A 27680-nucleotide genomic window follows, 5' to 3' on the forward strand; every position below is an offset into this window, starting at 1 on the left:
CGGCACGAAGCTATACAACATGCCTGCGACCGTCAACAGCGACATTGAACTGTTGATGAAACATGTTGACAGCTCCGATGTCTCGAACTGTGTCGAGCAGATGGACGTGTACGGATATGGAGACAAACTCATGAATCCATGGACTGTGCATTTCAGCAGTTCAAACTTGTGGAGGCTCTGTAATGGTGTCGGGAATATGCAGGTGGAGTGACATGTGACCTCTGATACGTCTAGTTACGACTCTGACAGGTGACACCTACGCAAGCATCCTGTCTGATCACCTACATCCATTACATGTCCATTGTACATTCCTACGGATAGGAAAACTACAGCAGGACAATGCGACACCCCACGCGTCCAGAACTGCTACAGAGTGGCTCCAGGAACACCCTTCTGAGTTTAAACACTTCCGCTGACCATCAAACTCCCCAGACATGAACGTTAGTGAGCACATCTGGGATGCATTGCAACATGCTGCAGCGCGGAGTGGCCGCGCGGTTAGAGGCGCCGTGTCACGGATTGCGCGGGCCCTCCCGCCGGATGTTCGTGTCCTCCCTTGGGCATGGGTGCGTGTGTTGTTCTTAGTAAAGGTTAGTTTATGTTAGTCTAGGTACCGATGACCTCTGCGGTTTGGTACCTTAAGAACTCACACGCATTTGAACAATTTTTTTTCTCAACATGCTGTTCAGAAGATTTCTAGTCCGTCATACTCTTACGTATTTATGGACAGCCCTGCAGGATTCATATTGTCAGTTCTCTCAAGCACTACTGCGGATATTTATCGAATCCATGCCATTCGTGTTGGGGCACTTCTGCGTGCTCTTAGGGGCCCTACACGATATTGGGTAGGTGTACCAGTTTCTCTGACTCTTCAGTGTTGTAAACACCCTGTACGTACAGTTACAGTCCTGCAAACTCCCTTAGGCTATTACATGTCGGGCTTGGGGTCCTACTACGAATGTCTGTTGAAACTTACGTAGCGGTGACACTTGGGCAGGACACGCCGGCATAGCACATACGAGTAACCTTACATCTCATTCGTTTTCTTTAAGTTCTTAGACTATTCTGTGTACAAAGACGGAACTGGCAACTGGCATCAGTTTCTTTTGCAAGGGCTGCATTACGTTTTAATTGTAATTTTATTTGCAAGAAACATTTCTGTTATTAAATTTAGGTAAACCCATCATGCGAATGAAACCTTAAGAGCAAGTTACATCATATTTTGATCTGCTGGAAACGGGAACCCAGTCTGAGAACTCTACCTAGAGATAATTTTATTTAAATGTGACGCAAGATGTTACACTCGCACTTCAAGACCTCAGCGCTCGCCCATTTCACTTAATTTACCTTGTTGTGTTTCCTGATTAAACCTTCTACTTATTTGTGACATAAAAATATGCCTGTTAATCGAGGTGAAGGAAGTTACTTTGTCGATTCGGATAAAGAAGAGTAGCGACCCAAAATGATTTGCGTCAGCATTGCAAGTTACAGTGCAGGCAGTGGGAGGGTTTCCAATTCTGCGATTAAAACTGAGTTCCTGAGATGAACTTAATTCGGACTCAGTTGCTAACAACGGCCTTGTTATTAATAATCGAAACGCAGGAAGATACGATTCTGCTTGTGCAGCTAATTAACCCTCTGAAGAGTAGAGGGAAGGAGTGTAAATCGACGTTGAGTTGGGGGTTGCTTTTACAACACAGTGAGCGACATAACGTTCAGAACAACGGAAAGCCTATCCAAATGGGTGGAATGCGCACCAGTCATTTGCAGAATCGTGAACTCGCCGCAGTCGCGAAGGGTTGTCTCGAGATATTCAAGAGACACCACCTTATATTAAAAATGTGTAACGAAAATTTTATTATCAAGGCCTTAGAGATATCTTTCAAAGGAATACTGTTCCTGATAACGTCACATTCACCAGATAAAATGTTACTAAGTAAAAACAGCTGAAAGACGGAGAAAATAACTGAACGCCTGTCTAGTGCAGCCAAACCGGAAGATGTTGCCTCAGAAGTGCGCGTGTCACCCTTCCATAATTTACGACTGGCATGTCGTCGAAAATCGACGATGTTCCCTGAGCTTTTAGGTGAAATGAGCAAGCCAATCTGATCACAGCAAGCGATTCTAAAATACATGCATGAGTACTTCCGTGACCACAGCGCAGACTTTTACAGGCTTGCTTGACAACTTTCGCAACCACATACAGGCGAAATACCACTCAATGATAAAGAATGAAAAACAGCAGCTTTCAAAGCAGAGAAATGGAAATCTCCATGCTCTAATGGAGTTAGCACCGTGTTTTAAGAAATTTGGCGCATTTCTAAATACTTTTGCAAGAGACATCGAATGAAATACGGGACGGAGCAACTTTGAAACGCGAATTCGAAGAGGGACATTTAGTTATCTCGAAGAAACGAGAGCGCCAGACGTTTACTAAATTGCGAGCTGTCACACACGTCCACGTTGACATTAAGATAGTAATGTGAGCACTTAAGATACACGTGCACCCTGTTGTATAAAACTGCTGGGGACCCTTCTTACAAAAACACTTGTCACTGGGCGATTAGCAAGACTGGGCTGCTCATTTTCAATAGCCTCATGCGATTGCCGCTGAGGCAATCAGCCTTACTAGTGTGAAATATCACTGTGCTGCTCTTTTCATCAACAGTATGTGTAAGTAATCTCAGAGAACGTGCCCCAACCGTATCCAGCGTTTAATTGAAACCTTCAAACCACAAAGGTGGACTGCAACGATCAGTAGTACTGGGACACCATTTTTACATGGACAGACAGGGTGGTCAGAAACAACCCGAAAAGCTTGTAAGGATGTTGCTTGGTAGGTTGTGCTAAAAAATAACTTACGAAAACAACTGGATACGTTGCGCCGTTTCCGAGTTAATTGGTACTGAAGTGAACCAGTGAGGCAGTTGCGCAAGCATATTCAAGCGGCCCTCCAGGGACGATGTCACCAAACGTGTGCTTCGTTTGTTTTTCTAAAACCGAACAAGCGGGCGATAAGAGAAGTGGACATGAAGCGGTGTTAAGAAGGCAAGCCGAGCCAAAGGCTGAGCAGTCTCGTGCGCTGACATCTACGGTCTGACAACAGCTAATTATGTCTGGCGGGCCGCTTAAATTTGCGCACACAACGGACGGATTGCCTAACTTCAATGCTAATTAACTTGAAAGAGCGCCAGTGGGTCGAATATTTTCTCAAAACAACCTACTCTGCAACACTCTTACAAGCTTTTCAGACTCTTTCCGACCAATATCTTTTGGAATTCAGCCACACGCGCGCCAACCCAGACCGACCGAATCAGCACTGTACGAGAAACATTTATAGCCTTACGATGGCAATAACTACATGCAATCCCATTGAGATTAAGGACCCACAGGCTGAATGGAAAACACTACGGTGGAATACCCGTGATCCCTTTTTATCAAGTCGCATACGCACTCTCTGGTATCTTCACGCCAATGATAAGATCTAGACGAATGGAAAGTACGTAAGATTCAGTTCAGTACGACTGCATCATGTGCGTTTTGTGTGAGAAACGACTGCGTGGTCCCAAAATACACCTGCGGTAGTGCGCTCGCCCCAAAATTAGCACTCCTTGAACGGAAAAACAGAAGCAATATATCAACTCGAGAACTGCCTCGACTAGACAGACTTCAACTACCACTGCTAAAACGCTGCCATATGCATGACTAGACACAAAGCAATTTATATAATACCTACAAAACAGACAAGCTAATACAAATGATTTTCTACTTTGTATCCTACCCACACAAATAGTAATATCACAAACTGAGTCCGCCTTGATGCAAACACTGTGTTATTTGTTTATTTCTTTATTATCCCAAACTAGTTTCTGCGACAAATATCACCATCATCAGTGGTTTTTTTAAATCTAAAACATGCAGAAAGTGGTATGGTTGTACAAACACAGTAAATAATTACATTTTTACAAATCGTCTTTTGAAATATAGTTTTATATTGATACTTTTATACAACCTTATTTATTGTATGCTACAGCATGTTTTAAGCTATTATTGGCGCTGTTTGTGACATATTTTCTGTGCTCTTTTTGTTGCCCTCTTTTTAGACTTAGCGAACATCATGTCATCTGTAGCCATGTGAGCGGCTGTTAGTATACAAAAACTCAAAGGTGAACTTCGTACGCCAGCAGTATATACTTGGGGTTGTGCTAGTGTTTGTGGAAACCAGTTATTTTGGTGTGTATTTAGCTGTTGCTTAGCTATTCGTGTACTCACGTTCGTTGGATGGTGTGTGGCTACTTTTTACACAGAAAAACAAAACTTTTTCACTTTGTTTCTGATCCATAATATTACGCCATCTTGCTGTTCGCGTGTGTCGCGAGAGGCGTATCGCAAGTGGCGAGAGAGGCTATGAAAAACTGTAGCGCGAATTACGACGACTTCTGTACATTATTTATGTCTCTGTGTGTGATGGGGGAGTGGTTCTTTTGCGTGAGTGTGCTTTCTGTTCTGCGTCCTTGCTCAGTTCTCTCAGAGCGGTAAAGAGTGTGTTGTTGCAGAGTGTTGTGTTTTCATTTAATACATTACATTCACGTTTTTCATTTTCACTGCGAGGATAGGACCACGTCCGGTTATTTATTATGGCTGTTTTTCGTTGTATTTCCAAATAACGTAATGATGCCTTAGCCGGGTGAAAAGCGTCGTTTCTGAGCCAAAAAATGAGCATTCTGCAACCTAGGACTGTCATCATACGAGATGAGAATCAATTACCCAACTCTAACGCTATATGGAATTATACTTGTTGTAATATAATCGAAATCCGCCACACTGTGTCACGACTCGATTATTATTACGACACTATTACTCTTGATATCGTAGCACTGTCACCGAAATTAACCTTAACAGCCTAGAAACCTTAAATCTAAAGGAGAACGTATCAGCATAATTTTACACTTGATCCCACTTCACTCTTAATTTTGAAGCCCTTATTGGGCTTGGACATGAAAGCTCGTTTCATCGAGTACACAGCAATCAAATACAGCGTCTTTTCATCACAAACGAGTATCTGATGAGGTATCTCCTTTCCCAAAACCCCACAGAAGTCCTATGATTACTTACTGTTTCACGACATTATTTTTTTTTTTCTATTACAAGTTGCTTTACGGAAGAAGAGGGTCGTTGTTTGCCGCACTCTAAGCGACGTTACACACTCTTCCTTGTGACCACTGGCTACTGGGCAGCAGCGCCATTATGCAAACAGTCCTGCAGCTTCTCAAGAACACGTCATGTACTAACTTTGCACCCGTGATGTTATACATGTGATTTACAGCAGTTCACTGGCATGTCTCTCGACTGGTTCCAGCGACACGACTTAAGGTTTTAATTTATTTCGTCCGTTAGGCTGTCACTTCAGGAAGACACCGACTTTTATACAGGGTAATTCAGTTGAACGCTTGTGTTATTTATTGCTCATTTACTTATGAACCTTATCTGCAATAAAATATTTCGACTGTGTGCCCAGACTTGTCACGGACCTCGTAAAACGAAATCACACGGAACTCGTTTACTGCCGTACGTCGTAGGAACATAAAACATAAAAGACACGAAAGTGTTTAACAACGGCCGTTCAGCAATGGCTGTAATGAAAAGACATAGTCGTCGAAATTTAAATTTACCTTTTCACGCTTAATCGAAAAATTGGTTTCCCATATTGATAATATTAACCTTTATATCGCTGTCTACGATCGAGTTTACAGCACACAAAATGATACAATAAAAGACTATTTAACACATATACTCAGTGACGGTCATGTAGGAACGTTTATCCTCTTGCACAGCTAAAACACGAGAGACAGACAGAGAGATTACAAGAACTTCGTGTGCGCTGACAAAAGAAAAACGTTATATGAGCATCGAAAACAGTTGAAATCGGGCAGCGATAAAAACTGAATCTGCGTCTTCCATGGAGGTAAAAAAAGATACTCGAGGCCGACGTCCGACAACTTAAATACCCCAAAATATTAGTTTCACCAGCTGTGTACCTCTAAGATTCACTGTCGTTGTACTTCCCGTTAAGGTCACTCCGACGTGCCCGTGTCCAGTTTCGGCTGTTGGGAATACTTATGACCTTCGTCGTCGTACCTCAAATAACATCTGGTGTCTGGAGACTTTGTTGTTTCACGAAAGATGGCAATCTGCGTCGCTTACACGAGTACTAACCGACACGATCATAATCTAAAGTTTAAAGGAATCACGGTTGATTCGTAAGTGGAGCAGTTCAAGCGATATTTTCTTTTGTTTATATGAAGTGTGGTTGCGGTGTTTACATTTATTGTAGCAGTTTCTCTTTACCCCGTTAATTGCTGCTGTTGGCCACACACTGAATGACGCGTCATAGGAGGGATTTCAGAGTGAGAAGATGTGTAAACTACAGTGAGACTAAAGCACCGACAATCTAAAAAAAAAATGTGTAGGGGTACTTGTATGCAGTACTCTTTCTACGGCATTTCAATAATCGTTCAGTTTGTTGACATGCACAAGATACGATAGCATGCCTTGCTTCTTTCCTCGCTGCACACGTTCTTTTTATTTTATTTATTTCTTTATTTTTTGAGTCATCAGTCTTCTGACTGGCTTGATGCGGCCCGTCACGAATTCCTCTCCTGTGCCAACCTCTTCATCTTGCAACCTACGTCCTCAATTATTTGCTGAATGCATATCAGTCTCTGCCTTCCTCTACAGTTTTTGTTCTCTGCAGCTCCCTGTACTACCAAGGAAGTCATTCGCTCGTGTCGTAATAGATATCCTATTCTATTTTTCTTCCTTTCAGTGTTGTCCACGCTTCCTTTCCTCTCCGACTCTGCGCAGAACCGCCTCACTTTCAACATTCGTCTGTAACACCACATCTCAGATACTTCGATTCCCTTCTCTTCCTGTTTTCCCACAGTCCATATTTCATTACCAAACAAATCTGTGCTCCACATGTACATTAACAGAGATTTCTTTCTCAAATTAAGGCCTATGTTTGATACTAGTAGACTTCTCTTGGCCTTGAGAGCGAGAGCCCTTCTGGCCAGTGTTAGTCTACTATTGATGTCCTCCTTGCTCCGTCCGTCATTGGTAATTTCGTTCCCTAGGTAGTAGAATCCCTTAACTTCATCTGCTTCGTGACCATCAATCCCAGTGTTAAGTTTCTCGCTATTCTCATTTCTGCTACTTCTCATTACTTTCGTCTTTCTTTGATTTACTCTCAATCCATTTTCTGTACTCATTAGACTGTTCATTCCATTCAGGAGATCATGTAATTCATCTTCACATTCACTTAGGACAGCAATGTAATCAGCGAATCATATCATTGATGTCCTTTTACCTTGAATTTTAATACCACTCTTGAACATTTCTTTTATTTCTATCATTTTTTTTTCAATGTACAGATAGAACAGTAGAAGCGAAAGACTACATCCCGGTCTTAACACCATTTTTAATCCGAGCACTTCGTTGTTGGTCGTCCATTCTTATTATTCTGTCTTGGCTATTGCACATATTGTATATTACCCGTCTCGCCCTCTAGCGTACGACAATTTTCCATAGAATTTCGAACTACTTGCACCATTTTACATTGTCGAACGCTTTTTCCTGGTCGACAAATCCTATGAACGTCTCTCGATTTTTCTTTATTCTTACTTCCATTATCAATCTCAACATCAGCATTGCCTTTACCTTTCCTATTTCCATCCTCAATTTCCTTTTCCATTCTTCTGTATATTATTCTTGTCAACGAATTGAATGCATGAGCTGGAAGCTGATTATGGAATAATTCTCTCACTTGTAAGCTCTTGCAGTCTTCGGAATTGTGTGGATGATATTTTTCCTAAAGTCAGATGTTATGTCGCCAGACTCATACAGTCTACACACCAACTTGAATAGTCGTTTTGTTGCCACTTCTCTCCAATGATTTTAGAAATTCTGATGGAATGTTATCTATCCCTTCTGTCCTATTTGATCTTAAGTCTTCCAAAGCTCCGTTAAATTCTGATTCTAATACTGGATCCCCTATCTCTTCTAAATCGACCCTTGTTTCTTCTATCACATTAGACTAATCCTCCTCCTTATAGAGGTCTTCAACGTACTCTTTCCATCTATACGCTTTCTCTTCTACATTTAACTGTGGAATTCATGTTGCACTCTTAATGTTACCACCGTCGCTTTTAATTTCACGGAAGATTGATTTTACTTTCCTATATCCAGAGTCAGTCCTTCCGATAGTCATTTCTTTTTCGATTTCTTCATATTTTTCATGCAGCCGTTTCGCCCTTGCTTTGCTGCACTTCCTATTTATTTCATTCCTCAGCGAGTTGTATTTCTGTATTCCTCAATTTCCCTGCACATTTTTGTACTTCCTCCTTTCATCGATTAACTGAAGTATTTTTTTTTTGTTAACCATGGTTTTATTCGCAATTACCTTCTTTGTACCTATGTTTTCTTTCCAACTTCTGTGGTTGCCCTTTTCAGAACTGTCGATGCCTCTTCAACTGTATTGCCTACTGAGCTATTCCTTATTGCTGTATCTATACCCTTAGAAAACTTCATTCCTTAGTACTTCCGTATCCCACTTCTTTCCGTATTGATTCTTCCTGACTAATCTCTTAAACCTGAGCTTACTCTTCATCAGTACCACATGGTGATCTGAGTCTATATCTGCTCCTGGGTATGGCTTACAATCCAATATCCGATTTCGGAATCTCTGTCTGACCATTCTGTAACCTAATTGAAATGTTCCCGTATCACCCTGCCTTTTCCTGATATAGCTTATCCTCTTATGGTTTTTCAACAAAGTATTCGCTTTAACTAGCTGAAATTTATTGCGGAATACTATATGTCTTTCTCCACTCTCGTTCCTTGTCCCAATCCCGTGATCTTTTCTTCTACTCCTTCCCCTACAACTGCGTTCCAATCCCCAATGACTATAGATTTACATCTCCCTTTACGTACTGTATTACCCTTTCAGTGTCCTCATATACTTTCTCTCTCTCTTTATCTTCCGTTTGCGACGTCGGCATGTACACCTGAACTATCGTTGTCGGTGTCCGTTGGTTGTCGATACTTATAAGGGCGACCCTATCACTGGACTGTTCACAGTAACACACTCTCTGCCCTACCTTCATATTCATATGCCCATTATAACATTTTCTGCTTATACTCCTCTGACCAGAAATGCTCGCCTTCTTTCCATTTCACTTCACTAACCACTGCCATGTAGAGACTAAGTCTTTGCTTTTCCCTTCTCACAGTTTCTAGTCTTCATACCATGTTCGAGCTTCTGACATTCCGCGCCCCGACTCCTAGAACGTTATCTTTTCGTTAGTCATTCAATATTTTTCTCTTGGTAACCTCCCCATTGGCAGTCCCCTCCCGCAGATCCGAATGGGGAACTATTCTGAATCTTTTGTTAATGGATGAATCATCATGACACTGTTTCATTACTGGCCATGTTGTGTATCCTCACGCCGTTGAACATTGCCGATTCTTCCGCCTCTAGGCGCAGTTCCCCACCCCAAGCACGAGAGAGTGCCCCCTGAACCTCTGTCCGCTCCTCCGCCCTCTTTGACAACGCAGTTGACAGAATGAGGGAGGGTAGCCTCATATGCCGTACGTCTTCGGCCGCCAATGTTGATTGTTAACCAAAATGTAGCCGGTGGCCGGATTCTAACCCGGGATCTAGAATGTTTTGATTACAATCAAGGACGCTATCCCTACACCACGTTTATGGGCTAACACTGTAGATGCAAGTAAGCTTTATGCAAAAATCGATTCTTAAAATTGTTATGCACACGAGATGAAAACTGAGAATGTAACGAACTAGAAGCAGTACCGGCAAACAAAAAAGCATTGGTTTCGGAGTTCCAACTTCATTTGCTATCGATACAAATACAGTAAAGGTGGATTTAAACGGATTACGAAGGTATCCTTATCACATTACATCCTGCTTTTCTTGGTTATTCACAATGTATTAACAAAAAACAACTTAAGTTAACGAAGTCAGACATACGTTGTTGCTAGAGTAAATACGCATTCAAGAATAGAAGAACTTCCGAAATTGTCCTTCTGACACTATATTATTCACGTAAGCACTGCACTTTTTTGTTCATTATTTCTACCGTGTGCGCGCAGCAGCTGTTTTAAATACTTAAAATAGCTGCTGCGTGCATACGCTATAAGTAATGAACAAGAAACGATCAGAAACAGTAGTCTACTACTGTTTTGGCTATTTAAGATGGCGGCAGGCCCAGCCCACTCTGGCTTCAAAACAGCGTACAGCGTAAGTCCATAGTGACATCTTCCTTCTCTTTTTACCCCCATTGCGTCTCCCTACTTGCGGCCTGTTAATGATTGTCTGTGGCCACTGCTACATACAGTTTATTCGCATCAGTGTTCTGGGCTGAGCGGGTACTATATTCTCCATCTCCTGAACCCTTTAAGATATCGTAATTCTATTTTGACCAGATGAATTCTGAAAAATTCCTCACTAAGTATCGTACGGTTTCTTTTCGTAACTACCGGGTGATCAAAAGGTCGGTATAAATTTGAAAACTGAATAAATCGCGGAATAATGAAGATAGAGAGGTACAAATTGACACACATTCTTGGAATGACTTGGGGTTTTATTAGAACCAAAGAAAAACAAAGTTCACAAAATGTCCGACAGATGGCGCTGGACAGCAAAACGTCAGTGACTGCGCATGACAATCCTGTATAAAACAAGCTGTAATGAGAGAGAGAGAATCAGATGCGCTAGCAGTCGCAGCATGTTGACGTTACCTGAAAAGGCGCTTTTAGTGAAGCTGTATTATCAGAATGGGGAATGTGCTAGTTCAGCGTTACGATTCTATCGCCATAGGAAGGGGACTCGAACGGGTAAAGGTCCGTTGACAAATGCCAGCTGTGGCGAGAATGATTTCGAAGATTGAAGCCACGGGTTGTTTAGACGATAGACCCTGTAGTGGCCGACCGAGCACAAAGCGTAATGCTGCAGAGAAATGGAGACTGTAGCGGGTTCGTCTATGCATGGCGAAGTCAGCGCTCGTGCAGTCGCACGTCGCACCAGCATTCCATACACTACTGTTTGGTTGGCACTGAGGCGTACCCTCCGATGCTATCCATACAAAATTCATCGGCATCATGAACTGTTACCTGGCGATTTAGTGAAGCAGAGGGCATTTGCGGTGTGGGCGTTTCAAAAGATGGCGGAAGATGACGATTGGTTGAGTAACGTGCTATGGATCGACGAAGCTCATTTCACGCTCCGAGGGTCTGTCAACGCCCACAACTGCAGAATTTGGGCTGCCGAAAATCCTAGAACTGTCGTGGAAACTCCAGTGCTCGACGAGAAAGTCACGGTATGGGTTGGACTGACCACATTTACCGTTATCGGGACTTTTTTCTTCGAGGAAATGCGTGATTCTGGTTTTGTAACTGCTACCGTGAGGGGTGAGAGGTACGTCGATATGTTACAGAATCGCATCGTCCCCAGCCTGGCTGATAAACACCTGCTGGAGCGTACGATGTCTATGCAGGATGGCGCTCCACCCCATATTGCTAGACGCGTGAAAGATCTCTTGCGCGCGTCGTTTGGTGATGATCGTGTGCTCAGTTGCCACTTTCGTCATGCTTGGCCTCCCAGGTTCCCAGACCTCAGTCCGTGCGATTATTGGCTTTGGGGTTACCTGAAGTCGGAAGTGAATCGTGATCAACCGACATCTACAGGGATGCTGAAAGACAACATCCGACGCCAATGCCTCACCATAACTCCGGACATGCTTTACAGTGCTGTTCACAACATTATTCCTCGACTACAGCTATTGTTGAGGAATGATGGTGGAGATATTGAGCATTTCCTGTAAAGAACATCATCTTTGCTTTGTCTTACTTTGTTACGTTAATTATTGCTATTCTGATCAGATGAAGCGCCATCTGTCGGACATTTTTTGAACTTTTGTATTTTCTTTTTGGTTCTAATAAAACCCTATGTCATTCCAAGCGTGTGTGTCACTTTGTACCTCTCTATCTACATTATTCCGTGATTTTTCAGTTTTCAAATTTATACTAACTTTTTGATCACCCAGTATATTAAATACAGAGATCTCAGAATTTCCCTTTCCACATACAAGTGCAGTGATTTCTGCTGATACACTGTAGACTCACCGGTACGAGACTACAGGTAGAGCATCGATGAGGTTCTGAAAACAACCGACAGGGATGCGGAGCTGTTGTAGATTCCAACGCTGTGGCCAGCTGTGATTGGTATCTGTGTTGAGGAGCCATGGGGCGAAAAGCCCAGCGGAGGTGCTCCCACGAATCCTCGACTGAGCTTAAATCCGAGGAGTCTGGTGGCCAGGGGAGTACGGTAAACTCATCGAGACGCTCTTCGAACCACGAGTTGTTTGACACGGTGCACAGTCTTGCTGGTAGACGCCATCGTGCCGAGGAGAAACAAATTGCATGTCAGGGTCGACATGATCCCCATGGATATGCATACACGTGTTGATGCACTGTGCCTTCGAGAACGACGAGATCACGCTGGGAATGCCCTGCGAGGTGAGCCCTTCCGACGACTGTTGCAGGGAGTTCGTTTTCAGACATTTCACGTCTTACACCCCAATGGTCATCTGCCCGATGAAGCATAAAACGTGATTCATCTCGAAAGATCAACTGTCGCCACTTCATGGACCTCCAGTTTCGGTACTAGTATATAAATTCCAGCCATCGTCGCTAATGAACAACAGTCAACATGGGAGCATGAACCAGACACCTCCTGCGAAGGCCCATTAAAAAAAAGGTCTATTCGCCCGCGCACATCACTGCAGCCGTCGTTCACCCTTGTCATTTACGGGCAGTGAGGCACCAAGGTTGCCTCCGTGCCGGTTTTGGATAGCGCCATTTTGCCACGCGCGTTGTACTTTAGCCACGGCAGCACGCGAACTGTTAACAACCTTAGCCTTTTCGGAAGTTGCGCTGAACCGCTGATCCTGTCGCAGCAACTCAGCAACGATGTCTGTAGCAGGGGAAAGAAAGGCAATCTGCAAACCAACAGGCTTCACAACAGCCTAACCGTGTACCCGATATCGATGGTCCGTCGCATATCAAATTATAAGTTCTTTTCCCAGTTACTCGAAAAATCCACAAAGAAAAATATTAAGCTGTAGCAGATTCAACCTAAAAGATAAGGATAGACGCAGCAAAATTCACCAGTCCCTGTTGTAGAAAAGTTTTATCGTAAAAAAATTTTTGACAGTTCCACAAAGTCACCAAGTTTCTATATGTTCGTTGTGTGGTCTGACACTCCGTGATATCTTTGCCAGAATAAATTGAAATTCTCCTAATTTTTCCTTAACTAATTAATTAATGTCACTACAGAACCAATCTTGTTCTCATTTAACAAAATATTCCACTTTAAAACCGATCTTCTTGACCACAATCGCCGATAAAGTTTTAAAACAGAATTTTGATACACTTCACAGTATCGATTATTTTCAAAATGTCAATACGTGTCGACTTCTCATTAACAAAACTTTAAAGTAGTTAATTATTGAAGATCGTCCACACTCCTGATAAAATTCTGCCAGAATCTCTTCAAGAAGTCTGAATTTTAATAAAATTTGCAAATTTCACACATAAGTCATATTTACGATGTATGTCGTAACAACAGAGTCAATTGACTGTTTTTACTTCCAACTCGAAGTTTATGTAACAGTTGATAACCAATTAACATCCAATTACAAACTTTATCATTCCACATTCAACATTGAACTCCTTATCATTTTATAAAAATAAAAAAAAACATAAAACATCCTTTAATAATGGTCAGCATGATGTTTCAACGGTTCTTCCAACCGCCGGCCGTCGACCACGATGCAATAGTGGTTAGCTCTCGTCGTCCGCTGCGTCTGGAGTCCCCACTGGATCATCTTGATGCCAAGCGCGACATGAAGGAAAAGAAACAAAATCTTTTTAAATAACAAGTCTCCACTTAACATACTACAAATAAATAAATATATATATTAACATTTCCTACCTGGCGTCGCTCAAGCGGTAAAGAAACGCAATGTTTCCTGATTAGACTTTTGACACAACACAAAGTGCTTTCGCCCTTGGCCCGAAAGTCAATGATCATGCCCTTTTAGACGTCAGATAAACCGCTTCTTTTCCACATTATGACAACGACTTCCAGCGTGCCATCGATAGGCTTTATACACTGATCAGTCAGAACATTATGATCGTCTACCTAATAGAATCCAGCTGGGGCACGGATAACTGTGGCGACGCGTCGTGGCATCGAAGCAGTGAGGCCTTGATAGGTCGCTGGAGGGAGTTAGCACCACGTCTGCACACACAACTTACCTGCTTCCCGTAAATTCTGGGGAAGGGAGCTACGAGCTTTGACGTCGTGTTCAATCACATCACTCATCGGGTTCAGATCTGGCGAGTTGGACGGCCACCACATCAACTAGAACTCGACACTGTGTTGCTGGAACTAGCCCGTAGCACTCTTGGCCTTGCAACATGGCGCATTGTCTTGCTGAAAAATGCCACTGCCGGCGGGAAACATTATCGTCATGAAGGGGTGTACGTGGTCTGCGACAAGTGTACCATATCCCTTGGCCGTCATAGTGCGTTGCGCGACCTCCGCTTGACCTACGGATGACCACGTGAATGTTCCCCAGATCGTAATGGAGCCGCTACCATCTTGTCTACGAGCTGCAGTACAGGCTTCAACGAGCTGTTGCCGTGGACGACGACGGATTCATCCGCTAGCATCGGCTTGAAGAAGATATCGGGATTCATCAGACCATGCAAAGCTCTACCACTGCGCCAGCGTCCAGTGCCGATGATCAAGTGCACATTTCAGTCGTAGTTGCCGATGTCGTGATGTTAAGGGGACCACACCGTGGTTCTGGTGGAAAAAAATCGATTTTCGGTTTTCATCATATTTCGATAGATTAAGGTTTTATTTAAGTACTTCAGTCCGGAACCGTGCGACTCCTACGGCCGCAGGTTCGAATCTTGCCTCGGGCATGGATGTGTGTGATGTCCTTAGGTTAGTTAGGTTTAAGTAGCTCTAAGTTCTAGGGGACTGATGACCATAGATGTTAAGTCCCATAGTGTTCAGAGCCATTTTTATTTAAGTACTCTGAAAAGAATGTTGCTGAAATTTTTTTCCGGCATTTAAAGAGCATTTTCCTACCACGTGCGTTTATGTGCCACGCCCACTTTTCTGTCACTCACTTTTCTGCATATATTTTAGATATTTATATTCCCCACATTGCACGTTAGAGAATTTTTTTACTACAGAGTGTATTGGCTATCCTTGGAATGCAACGGTCGGTATTCTTTTGTTTCTGCTGTTTGTAAACAACATGCTTTCAAACACGCGGTTAGTTTTGTTCAAGTGTGATTGCGAGTAGTTGTTACAGAAAACTTGCATGTATACTATGGGCAGGAAATTAGGATATATAAAGAAAACCTGGAGGCAATGAAGAGAGATGTTTGGGCCATATTCTTCCATAAGTCCTCCACTGATGATAAGCCATGTCATGGATTGTGTCCATCAGGAGAAAATTCGTGGTGCAGATGCAATAGGGCTCAGGCAACTGGAGAATCTTATTATCACCAGCATTCTCTTCCTGCTGCTGTTATTACAGTAATTAAACATATTTTCAGAGACTTGGCACATCCTGACCTTCTAAGGAAATGTCTGCATGGGCAGTCACAGAACCCAAATGAATGTTTCAACAGCATAATTTGGAAACGTCTTCCTAAAACTGTATTTGTAGGCATTCCTACCTACACGTGGTGCCCCTGTTAAGCCGAGCAACTCAGCGGAAGGCTGGGTAACCAACCCCAGCGGGAAACTGAGTCGGTGAGCAGATAGGAGTTGGAGGACAGTGGAAGGCAACGGGAAACCACCACTGAACTATCCCAAGAAACCCCATGGCTTCGCTCAGCTCAAAATGTTCAGGAGTTTGAAGTTCTCCGATCGCATCTCCGGGGGGAAACAGGTTGAGAGGAGCTTCACGAAGAGTAAAATGGTGCAAAGAGAAGCACTGCAAAGGAACATGGAATGTAAGATCCGTGTATCAAGGAAAACTAGACATAGTGAAAAGAGAAATGGAGAAAATTAACATCGACATATTGGGAATAAGTGAAATGAGGTGGACTGGCATGGGAGAATTTGCTTTGGATGGCCATATGGTGTATTATTCTGGACACGATAACAACAAAAGTAATGGAGTAGCCTTCATAATTAGTGATAAAGTGAGAAAAGCTGTAATGGGATGTGTGATGTCACCGCCAGACACCACACTTGCTAGGTGGTAGCCTTTAAATCGGCCGCGGTCCATTAGTATACGCCGGACCCGCGTGTCGCCACTGTCAGTGATAGCAGACCGAGCGCTACCACACGGCAGGTCTAGAGAGACTTACTAGCACTCGCCCCAGTTGTACAGCCGACTTTGCCAGAAGGGGATCACTGACAACTACGCTCTCATTTGCCAAGACGATAGTTAGCATAGCCTTCAGCTACGTCATTTGCTACGACCTAGCAAGGCGCCGTATTCAATTGATAATTAATATTATGAAGCATGTACCGTAACGAGAGATGTTCTACAATTGTGGATTAAAGTTAAGTATTACATCATCTACGTACTTTATTTACAATTCTCAAGATATTGTCCTGTTCCAGACCTCACGCCAGTCAGCGTGTAATTAAACGCGTGCATTTCGGCCTCCTCTAGAAAAACAGTGTTGGCTCTTCTGCCAACACTACAGGATGCAAATATAAAAATGATAGAATGATGTCCATCAGACTTCAAGGTCAACCCCTCAACATCACAGTACTTCAAGTTTATGCGCCAGCAACCGATGCTGAAAAGGAAATTATTGAGCAGTTCAATGGAGATTTACAAGAATTACTACTGTCAACACCAAAAAAGGATATCGTCTTCATAGTTGGAAATTGGAATGCAAAAGTGGGAAATCAAGCTGTAGAAGGTATAACAGGGAAATGTGGTCTTGGTACAACAAATGAAGCAGGACAGAGACTCCTAGAATTTTGCCAAGAAAATTAATTGATAATTACTAATATACTGTTTCAACTACCGAAACGACGCCTATATACCTGGACTTCGCCAGATGGCCAAGACCGGAACCAAATCAGAGGTGGAAGAGCGTGGTTCAGTCAGCTACACCAAGACCTGGGGCTGACTGCGGATCAGATCATGAGCTCCTGATTGCAAAATTTCGGCTGAAACTTCAGAATGTAGCAAAAAGTATCTCAACTTGCAGATACGACCTTAACTCTATAGCCAACGACTACACTGTAGAGGTGCAAAACAGATTTAATGTATCAGAGCTGGAGGTCAAAATCTCACAAGAGATGTGGACAGAAGTAGCTAATACTGTCAAGGAGCCCGCAGAGAAACACATTCTCAAGAAAAGGAACAGCAAGAAGGCTAGATGGCTATATGTTGAGGCATAGCAAGTTGCAGAAGAATGAAGGAAAGCAAAAATCAAGGGAGATAGATCAGCTATGTTAGAATTAAATAAAGATTTTCAGAAATTAGCTAGAAGAGATAAAAATATATTCTTTAATGAACAGTGCAAGGAAGTTGAAGATAGTAACGGAATGGGGAAGACAAGAGATCTTTATACGAAAATTAGAGAAATTAAAGGAAAATTCCAGGCAAAAATTGGAATGACAAAAGATAGGAACGCGAAAGATCTGAGTGAAGCAGAGGATGTTAAGGAAAGAATATGTAGAAGACCTATACAAGAAAGAACTCCATAATGACGGGGCTCATACTGCTGATGTAAATGTTAATTTAGAACTAGAGCCAGATATTTTGGAGAGCGAAACCCAGTGGGCCCTTGAAAATATGACTGATAACAAGACTAGTGGACATGATGAAATACCAGCAGAATTGTTTAAAGTCACTGGAAAGGATGCAGTGAAAATGCTGCACTCAATATGTCAAAAAATATCGATCACGCAGCAGTGGCCAGAAGACTGGAAAAGATCAGTATTCATCCCCATTCCAAAGGCGGGAAGTTCTAAAGAATGCTCAGATTACCGAACAATTGCACTTATCTCACATGCTAGCAAAGTCATGTTGAAAATCTTACAAAATAGACTTCGTCAATATCTAGATCGAGAGCTACCAGAAGAACAAGCTGGATTTAGGAAAGGAAGAGGAACTAGAGATCATATTCCTAACATTCGGTGGATTATGGAAAAAGCAAGAGAATCCCTCTGCTTTATTGACTACGCCAAAGCCTTTGACTGCGTCGATCACAACAAATTATGGCACAGGCGAAATACCCTCAGACTTCAAGAAGAATATAATAATTCCAATCCCAAAGAAAGCAGGTGTTAACAGATGTGAAAACTACCGAACTATCAGTTTAATAAGTCACAGCTGCAAAATACTAACGCGAATTCTTTACAGACGAATGGAAAAACTGGTAGAAGCCGACCTCCGGGAAGATCAGTTTGGATTCCGTAGAAATGTTGGAACACGTGAGGCAATACTGACCTTACGACTTATTTTAGAAGAAAGATTAAGGAAAGGCAAACCTACATTTCTAGCATTTGTGGACTTACAGAAAGCTTTTGACAATGTTGACTGGAATACCCTCTTTCAAATTCTTAAAGGCGGCAGGGGTAAAATATAGGGAGCGAAAGGGTATTTACAATTTGTACAGAAACCAGATGGCAGTTATAAGAGTCGAGGGGCATGAAAGGGAAACAGTTGTTGGCAAGGGAGTGAGACAGGGCTGCAGCCTCTCCCCGATGTTATTCAATCTGTATATTGAACAAGCAGTAAAGGAAAGAAAAGAAAAATTCGGAGTAGGTATTAAAATCCATGGAGAAGAAATAAAAACTTTGAGGTTCGCCGATGACATTGTAATTCTGTCAGAGACAGCAAAGGACTTGGAAGCGCAGTTGAACGGAATGATCAGTGTCTTGAAAGGAGGATATAAGGTGAACATCAACAAAATCAAAACGAGGATAATGGAATGTAGTCGAATTAAGTCGGGTGATGCTGCGGGAATTAGATTAGGAAATGAGACACTTAAAGTAGTAGAGGAGTTTTGCTGTATGGGGAGCAAAATAACTGATGATGGTCGAAGTTCTTCTTCTGTAGTGGTCAATCCAAGGATTGGTTTGCAACACCTACAATGGCAGCTTGTCTCCATTCTGTGCGTCTTTCAGCTTTTCTCTTCATTTCTTTATAGGTGTCACATCCCACATCTTTCACGATTTGATCCATGTACCTCAGTCGTGGTCTTCCTCTTGGTCTTTTTCCCTCGACATATCCCTCTATGATTGTGTTCAGGAGTCCTTTATGTCTTAATAGATGGCCTGTAAATTGCACTCTTCTTTTAACAATGAAACTCCAGAAGCTTCTGGTCGAAGTAGAGAGGATATAAAACGTAGACTGGCAATGGCAAGGAAAGCGTTTCTGAAGAAGAGAAATTTCTTAACATCGAGTATAGATTTAACTGTCAGGAAGTCGTTCCCGAAAGTATTTGTATGGAGTGTAGCCATGTATGGAAGTGAAACATGGACGATAAATAATTTGGACAGGAAGAGAATAGAAGATTTCGAAATGTGGTGCTACAGTAGAATGCTGAAGATTAGATGGGTAGATCACATAAGTAGTGAGGAGGTACTGAATAGGATTGAGGAGAAGAGGAGTTTGTGGCACAACTTGACTAGAAGAAGGGGTCGGTTGGTAGGACATGTTCTGAGGCATCAAGGGATCACAAATTTAGCATTGGAGGGCAGCGTGGAAGTTAAAAATTGTAGAGGGAGACCAAGAGATGAATACACTAAGCAGATTCAGAAGGATGTAGGTTGCAGCAAGTACTGGGAGTTGAAGAAGCTTGCACGGGATAGAATAGCATGGAGAGCTGCATCAAACCAGTCTCAGGACTGAGGACCACCACAACAACAACAACAACAACTGAAAAACATGGGTGTACTAGATCACCTCATTCATCTGATACGGAGTTTATACCTTGACCAAGAAGCCACGGTGAGAACTACGTATGGAACAACAAAATGGATAAAGATTCAGAAAGGGATCCGGCAAGGCTGCATACTGTCACCGTACTTATTCAATCTGTATGCAGAACATGTTATGAGGAATGCGGGGCTAGATGAATGAGAAACAGGAATTAAAATAGCTGGAATAAATGTAAACACCCTTAGGTTCGCGGATGATACGATCCTGTTGGCAGAAAGTGAAGAAGAATTGAGAACACTCTTGCTGAAGGTGAAAGACGAAAGTGAAAAGGCCGGTCTTAGGCTGAGTGTGAAGAAACCGAAAATTATGGCAACTACACCTACCAATTAGTGGGATATAGCAGGAGAAACCATGGAGGTAATGACCACATTCAGTTATCTCGGCTCCCAGATCTCTGCGGATGGCGACTGCAGCCATGAAATCCGGGGACACCTGTTGCTCGGTAGACAGGCGATGTCAAACCTTGAGAAGGTTATAAGGTCCAGAGGTATAACACTAGCAAAAAAGATCCGTGTTGTGAGGGCTATGGTCTTTCCAGTTGTGATGTATGGATGTGAGAGCTGGAGCATTAGATAGGCTGAACGGCGAAGAATTGACTTCTTCGAATTGTGGTGTTGGAGGAAACTTATTAGAGTTCCATGGACTGCAAAGAGAACCAACCGATCAATATTGGAGCAAATAAAACTAGATTTCTCCCTGGAAGGTCTAATGTTAAGACAAAAGCTCACCTACTTTGGACACACAATGCGAAGCCATGCCTCGCTGGAGAAAACATTAATGCAGGGGAGGATTGAAGGAAGTAGAAGAAGAGGACGTCAGAGGATGAGATGGATCGATGGCATCACAGAAGCAATGTGTTCCATCCTGGAAGGTCTACGGGAGAAAGTGGAAGACAGGAAGACGTGGCGTGATTTGCTTCATGGGGTCACGAAGAGTCGGAACCGACAAAACGAATAGAGAGAGATAATGAAACTAGGAGTTCATGGTGTTGTTATTACATTCAGTTTTAGTAATATTGGGAAGTGTTGGGTACTGAGAAAACTGGGTATTAATCCTGGTGAAAATATGATCAAAGGTCTGCAACATTGCGGTAAAATGAGGATAGCGGATGCAGACAGGTCTGCATCTAATATGGCCAAGAAAGCAAGACAAACATCCAGGAAGGTGAAAAAGAAGCTGGAAGACCTGCTAGAGGCCAAAGAAGGGCGATCATACGCAGCAGGACAGTTTTAATTAACTGTAAGTAACAAGTTTCAAAAGTTTTTCTTTAAAGTAAATTTCCCACAAACATATGCCCCATTATATCAGAAACTATCATAGATAAATTAATGAAATTTTCAGAGACTCTGCATAACATAAAAGACCACCTCTGGTACTACATTCATTAATATTCCCCCATTAGGAAGTTCACAAAAAATATTTTATGCAGAAACAACTTAATATTTTTTGTTAATAAATTTTAAAAAGTATTTCTTAAAATCTACAAAATGGATAAAGTAGATTTTAGTACAGTTGTCTCTATTAGCGTCATGTAATATACAGTAAAGATATTAAGGTCCTACATCAAATAGTTTTTTCAGAAATGGGTCAGATAGATGCCTAAGTTAACATTGGTTGTACAGGCAGGGTGTGGTCCCCTTCACATTGGCACTCGCACTGCTCCTCGGCTGCGGAGGCGCACAGTTAGGAGTGTTCGGCGCACTGCGCGTTCAGACACACCTGTACGCTGCTCTTCATTACAGTCGCCACAGATCGCCGCCTGTCCTGCTTTACCAGTCGGCCAGTCTACGAGGTCCGACATCGGTAATGAGGGCTGACCGCCCAACTCTGTGACGTCTGGACGTGGTTTCACCGAGTGTCAAAGACACTCACCTCAGCACTACTCGAACACCCGACAAGTCGTGCAGTTTCCAAAATGCTCCTGCCGAGCCTTCGGACCATCACAATCTGCCCTCGGTCAAACAGAAATAGATCGCGGACCTTCCCCATTCTACACATGGATAGCACATCCACTTAAACTACATGCACTGTGCGTATATTTGACTAGCAGCCATTCCTCGCCAGGTCACGCTGCTGTCACCTGGACGGTTTTATATCGATAGTAGGTCGGTGAACATAATGTCGTGGCTCATCAGTGTATATCCTCCACTGCTAGTGCTGCCAGGTGCCGTCTGTGGTTACTACACACTGACGTCGAACACAGGCAGTGGTCACACACTGCGCCTTTTTCTAATACGTGCTTGAACTGTACACACGTTTGTAACAATTCCTGTGAGCCGGGGCTAGCTCGTGTTATGCTTCGCATTAAACCTTGGTTGCTATTCTGTGATTAGTCTCCCGCGGTTATCGCGATTATGCTGTTATCCTCTCTGTCCGCGAGTCGCAGCAGCAGCGTGTATCGATAATCACACCCTTGTACTATCTTTCGCCTCGCGCTTATAGTTTCCGGCTGTGCCATGTGCGGGCAGTTGGACGGTTGTCGTGGAGCAGCGAGGATGACTCCGTGGTGTGAGTCTGGCCGGGGTCGCTGGTGGCGTCCACGCGCAGTCAGAGTGTGAGGGGCTGTTCCCATTGCTACAAGGTCTGTGGCTCACCAATTCAAGACACGAAAGTTAAGTCTTTACTTAATCTACCAGCCAGCCCTAACTGTTCACATTGTATCGTTTGAATTTTGTTGTGGGCTGTTGGGACATTCCTGCAAGCAAAAACGTGTGTTTTCAGGCTGCCGAATTTCTAGCCGCCCTCCTGTGGAGTTTAACTTTATTATTTTTGAATCGAAGTGCACCAGCGGAATCTTCTGCCTTGTGGCCGTTAACATGCCAGTTACGCTGCCCTGGCCGTTGACGTAAATTCTGGCAGTGTATTTTCCTCGTTGTGTTGTGGCTGTCCAGCATGGCGTGTAGTTAGACAGCTGAATGTGTAATTCGTTGTGGTCGCCGATACCTTCTGCGTTGCTTCATTGAACTCCCTGTTGTGCGCTGGTCGGGTGGAGCGGAAGTTATCTTGTCGCTTGGTCCATTGACTGACTGTCGGTTGGGTTGCCGTCGGATTGAGAATTGTTGAGCCGAATGCCTGCGTTAGTGTTTGAATTGGAGGTCGACCCTTGGAAATTTCTGAGCGCCGTTTGATGTGCTGTCTTTTCTTATTTGTCCTTGTTGTTTGTTTATGTGTGGCTTCTAGCCGATTTTAAATTAAAGTTGTTTTACCCTTAAGGTATGAGATTGTTTGGGCCTTCAGCCTGATTTAAAGAAATTTTAGGATAAGGCCTTCTGTCTTTTAAAATTCCTGTTCTGAGCTTTAAGTTATTCACCTTCAGCTGATTTTAAGTTAAAGTTGTTTTGCCTTAATGCGTGAGATTGTTTGGGCCTTAAGCCTAATTTAGAGAAATGTTTTAAGCTGACGCCTTCTGCCTTTTAAAATTCAAATTCTTGTTTTTGAGTCTTAAGTGATTGGCCTTCAGCCGGTTTTAAATTAAAGTTGTTTTTCCCTTGAGGTGTGAGATTGAATGGCGCATTTAGCCGCGAATGAAGTTAAAAAAATAATATTTGGCTTGCTCTGTTTTTAATGTTTTCTTTGCTCTTTTAATGTTTGTCAGATGAATAAAGTAGTATGTTCGAGTGCAACTGACAGCCACTCATTTTGGCCCCTTTCCACAAATTAAACCATCTGTCCTGCCCTTTGGGTATAGCAGGGGATCTGATCCTGTTTCTGAGATGAAATAAATAAAACTTTTATTTTAATTTTTTTTTGAACTTATTTCAAAGCACTTTGCCTTTAACTGTTCATGTCTTGAAAATGCCATTTCGTATGTATTTTTATTGTTCCAGCGGCCACACGAAAAATATTCTGATAGTTCGGCAATACAAAGACCAGAAATCTTGTAACTGTTTCTTCGTTATCTATTCATTATTACACGTCAGAACCCCACTGAAATGTTTTACATATCATTTACACGATCTTGGGTACATTTTACGTAAGTGTTTTGTGAAACTGATCAGTCATTTATCACTGAACAATGACGCCATCATTCGTCTCACTGGCCTGATGTCGTGGCCCCACCATTTAAATACGACGATGAACCGTCGTATAAACTCATACTGCTTTGTAACTCTCCCTAACTGCAAGCATACTATTGGGAAAGATTAATTGTTCCGTTCGTCGTCACTGGAGCTTTCTCTTTCTTGTCGCGGTATTCAAGTTACGCAGAAAATTTTTGCACCAATACACTATTTATACGCGACCTCCTGAGAAAATATTTTACTTATGAGGGTAATCCCAAAAGTGAGTTCTCCTATTTTTTTATAATTACATAGATCTGTTTATTTCTACAATGGTTTACATCATTTTACAGCTTGAACATTTAGCTATTTTTCGACATAATCACCATTTCTGTCGATGCGTTTTTGTAGACGCTGTGGCAGTTTTTCTATGCCCATGTCATACCAGCTCGCCACCATGCTGTTCAGAAAGTTATGAACCTCTTCTTTCACCTCATCGTCGGAGCTAAACCTCTTTCCGGCCAAATGTTCTTTTAATCTAAGGAACAGGTTATAGTCACTGGGCGCCAAGTCAGGACTATAAGGTGCGTGGGTGACTGTGTTCTACTGAAACTGTTGCAGCAACGGTTTGCCGAGCGATGTGTGGACGAGCGTTATCGTGGAGAACATGTACGCCCTTGCTCAGCATTCCTCTTGTCCGATTCTGAGTTCCCCGTTTGGGGGGACAGTACCTGTCAGCGTTAATTGTGGTCTCAGCGATTCAACTCCGACGACGAGGTGAAATAAGAGGTTCATAACTTTCTGAGCAGCATGGCGGCGAGCTGGTATGACATGGGCATACAAAACCTACCACACCGTCTACAAAAATGCATCGACAGAAATGGTGATTATGTCGAAAAATAGATAAATGTTCAAACTGTAAACAGAGGTAAACCAATGTAGAAATAAACAGGTCTATGTACTTATAAAAGACCTTACTTTCGGGATTACCCTCGTAGATATCTCAGTCATAAAACAGACAGAAGCAGTGACACATCCATCTGTTGCAGATCAGAGTGTCATCTGTATACGTGAGGTCATTAATTTTTCTGGCTTCTAAAACGATGCCCTTGCACCAGTCTTCAAGCACCTCCCTCATACTGTGCTCACTATACACGTATGCGTTGAACAGCAGTGGAGACAGAATGCAACATTTTCTCACGCTAGCATTAACAGAAAAGATATCTGAGAACATTTTACTAATTTTTATTGTCACAAATATCAAACATCGGCTATTGCCAGTAATTATCAAAATGACTGAAAAAGGTGGTTCACATTTAAAATGACAGAGGCGGTGGCAGAGGCGACGGCAGTTCCGATAATTCCTTCTTCTCTGCTAACATACGACGGCGATTGCCGCTACCAGCACTAGAAACCTATATTAGCAATTTCTTTCATCATGGTACTCAGCCATCTTTAACAAGATCACAGCTAACAAGACATACAATCATCTATCCTGTAACACAGAGGCAGGTCGTTGATTATTTAGTAAAAACGAGCTCATGATACCAGCCAACAGGTAACTATAGACATGCCTCAGAAACAAGGTAGTGGGATTCAACAATTTTCACTGCCTATAAAGTACAGATCGTAAATCAGAAGAGTTACGTCTGCAAGCTACGGCCTCTAGCGGGAACGTATCACAGTACAAAATTTAAGTTCGTTAAATTTGCTACAGTTGTAGAATTACTAAAAGATATTTGTTTTCCAAAAACAAAATCTTTCACCCAACTACCTTAGTGGTTGAACTGCCAAAAATGTTGAACCACGTATTTTTTATTTTCTGACTGAGAAACTCAAAACCAGTTTTCGTAGTTCTCCTCAAAATTCCCTTAATAACGACATACTTTCGAAAAGCCTTTCATCGTCTACAGTATTTCACTCCATTAGTAGTAGTACTTCGGACAATCCCTTCTTAAACGGTGCCTGCAGTATAAGATTCACACCCTCTCCAAACTTCAAGTTTCTATCCTTAACAGTTTGGGCTGGGCACTGCTGACTCAGTGAATCTGTCTGACCCTATTTCACCCCCTTAGGGGTTGAATTTCCAAAAACAGTGACATCGTGTGTTTTATTTCTAACAGAAAAGTAAAATAAAAATGTTCATAGATCTAGCTTCAAAAGTGCTTACATAATGAAATATTTCCATAAAAACTTTCATCCCCCGTTTTCATCCCTATAGGGGATGAATTTCCAAAAACAGTGAAACACGTTCTTTTCACTAACAAGGAAGCCAAAATTAAATTTTAATAGATTTAGCTTTAAAATGCTTTGATAATAAAACATTTTCATACAAAATCTCATCCCTTATTACACCCCTTAATGTATCAATTTACAAAAACACTAAAACCCGTATTTTTTTTATTTGTAACCGCGAGGTCAAATACCAACGCCCATAGAGGTAGCTCTAAAAATACTTTAATACTTCCTTAACAATGATATTTTTTCAGAAAAGCTTGCACCCAGTATTTCTACCCCATAGGGTCAAAATTACCAAAAATAATGGAACACGTAACTGTCTATTTCTGACCAAGAAACTAAATACCAATTTTCGTAGGTTTAGCTTCAAAATTGGCTCAATAGCGACGTTTTTCAGATGAACCCGTCATCCCTATTTCACCCTTCTAAGGTTGGAATTCCGAAAATCCCTTCTTAAACGACGCCTACGGTATAAAATTGATAGCTTATCCAAATTTCAAGTTTCTGTTCTTAGTGGTTTGGGCTGGGTGATGATGAGGGAGTCAGTCAGGACATTTCCTTTTATACATCGAGATACAAATCGCAAGAATGTAACTCAAGGTTAAATGAGACCAGGAACTAATTATTAGATTTTTTTTCAGTAAGGCTGTCGAGTACAGGGAGCCGATATTCAGGAGCAGTGTGCAATAACTCTGATATGGATCAACCGTGTCTCAATTATATCACTTAGTATATTATCGAGCCACTTACACAAGAAATCATTGATTCATGTGTTTATGTAATGAGATAAGAACATTCTGACTCTGTTCACAGTAACCTTTGTTAGAGATCAAGTTTCCACCGACGGGAGGCTGCGCTCCAGTCCTCTGTGACTTTCCAGTATGAAGGTCAAGAGAAGAGAGAGAAAGAGAGAGAGAGAGAGAGAAATCAGCGTTTTTTAAAACAAGCAGCGAGACTTGTTTAGCACCAGCGATATAGCTTCTTATCTACATATGTGTTTTACCTCGTTATAAGACAAAGAGATATTTTATAAAAAAATATGATCCTTACTCTTTATATCAGACGAACTGATGCCGACCCAGATAGCGATCCGTGCTACAGCGCCACTCCCGGGACGGGGAGTTGCGCCCGCCCCGGTATCGGACCTACCCGGCGGATTAACGACGGGGTTGGGTGTCCAGCGAGCGTGGTTGTGGTTTTTAGGCGGTTTCCCATCTGCTGCTACGTGAATACCGGGCTGGAATCCAAGTCCCGACCAGTTATACGATTCGCAAACGTTTAGGAGATATTTGGTCACTTTCCCTTCAATAACGCGATCTGCGGACAGTTGGAGGTTTACGTACTGGGGTGTCAATGGACAGGG

At 42.5% G+C, this 27680-nt stretch overlaps 1 pseudogene; it reads left to right on the forward strand.

Annotated features, from left to right (window-relative positions):
• LOC124803273 overlaps positions 1–17530 on the forward strand; it is a 67452-nt pseudogene extending 49922 nt beyond the window's left edge.
• The last annotated feature ends 10150 nt before the right edge of the window (positions 17531–27680 follow it).

Source organism: Schistocerca piceifrons, chromosome 6 (genome assembly GCF_021461385.2).
Source record: "Schistocerca piceifrons isolate TAMUIC-IGC-003096 chromosome 6, iqSchPice1.1, whole genome shotgun sequence".
In the NCBI taxonomy this organism is placed as follows: Eukaryota; Metazoa; Arthropoda; class Insecta; order Orthoptera; family Acrididae; genus Schistocerca; species Schistocerca piceifrons.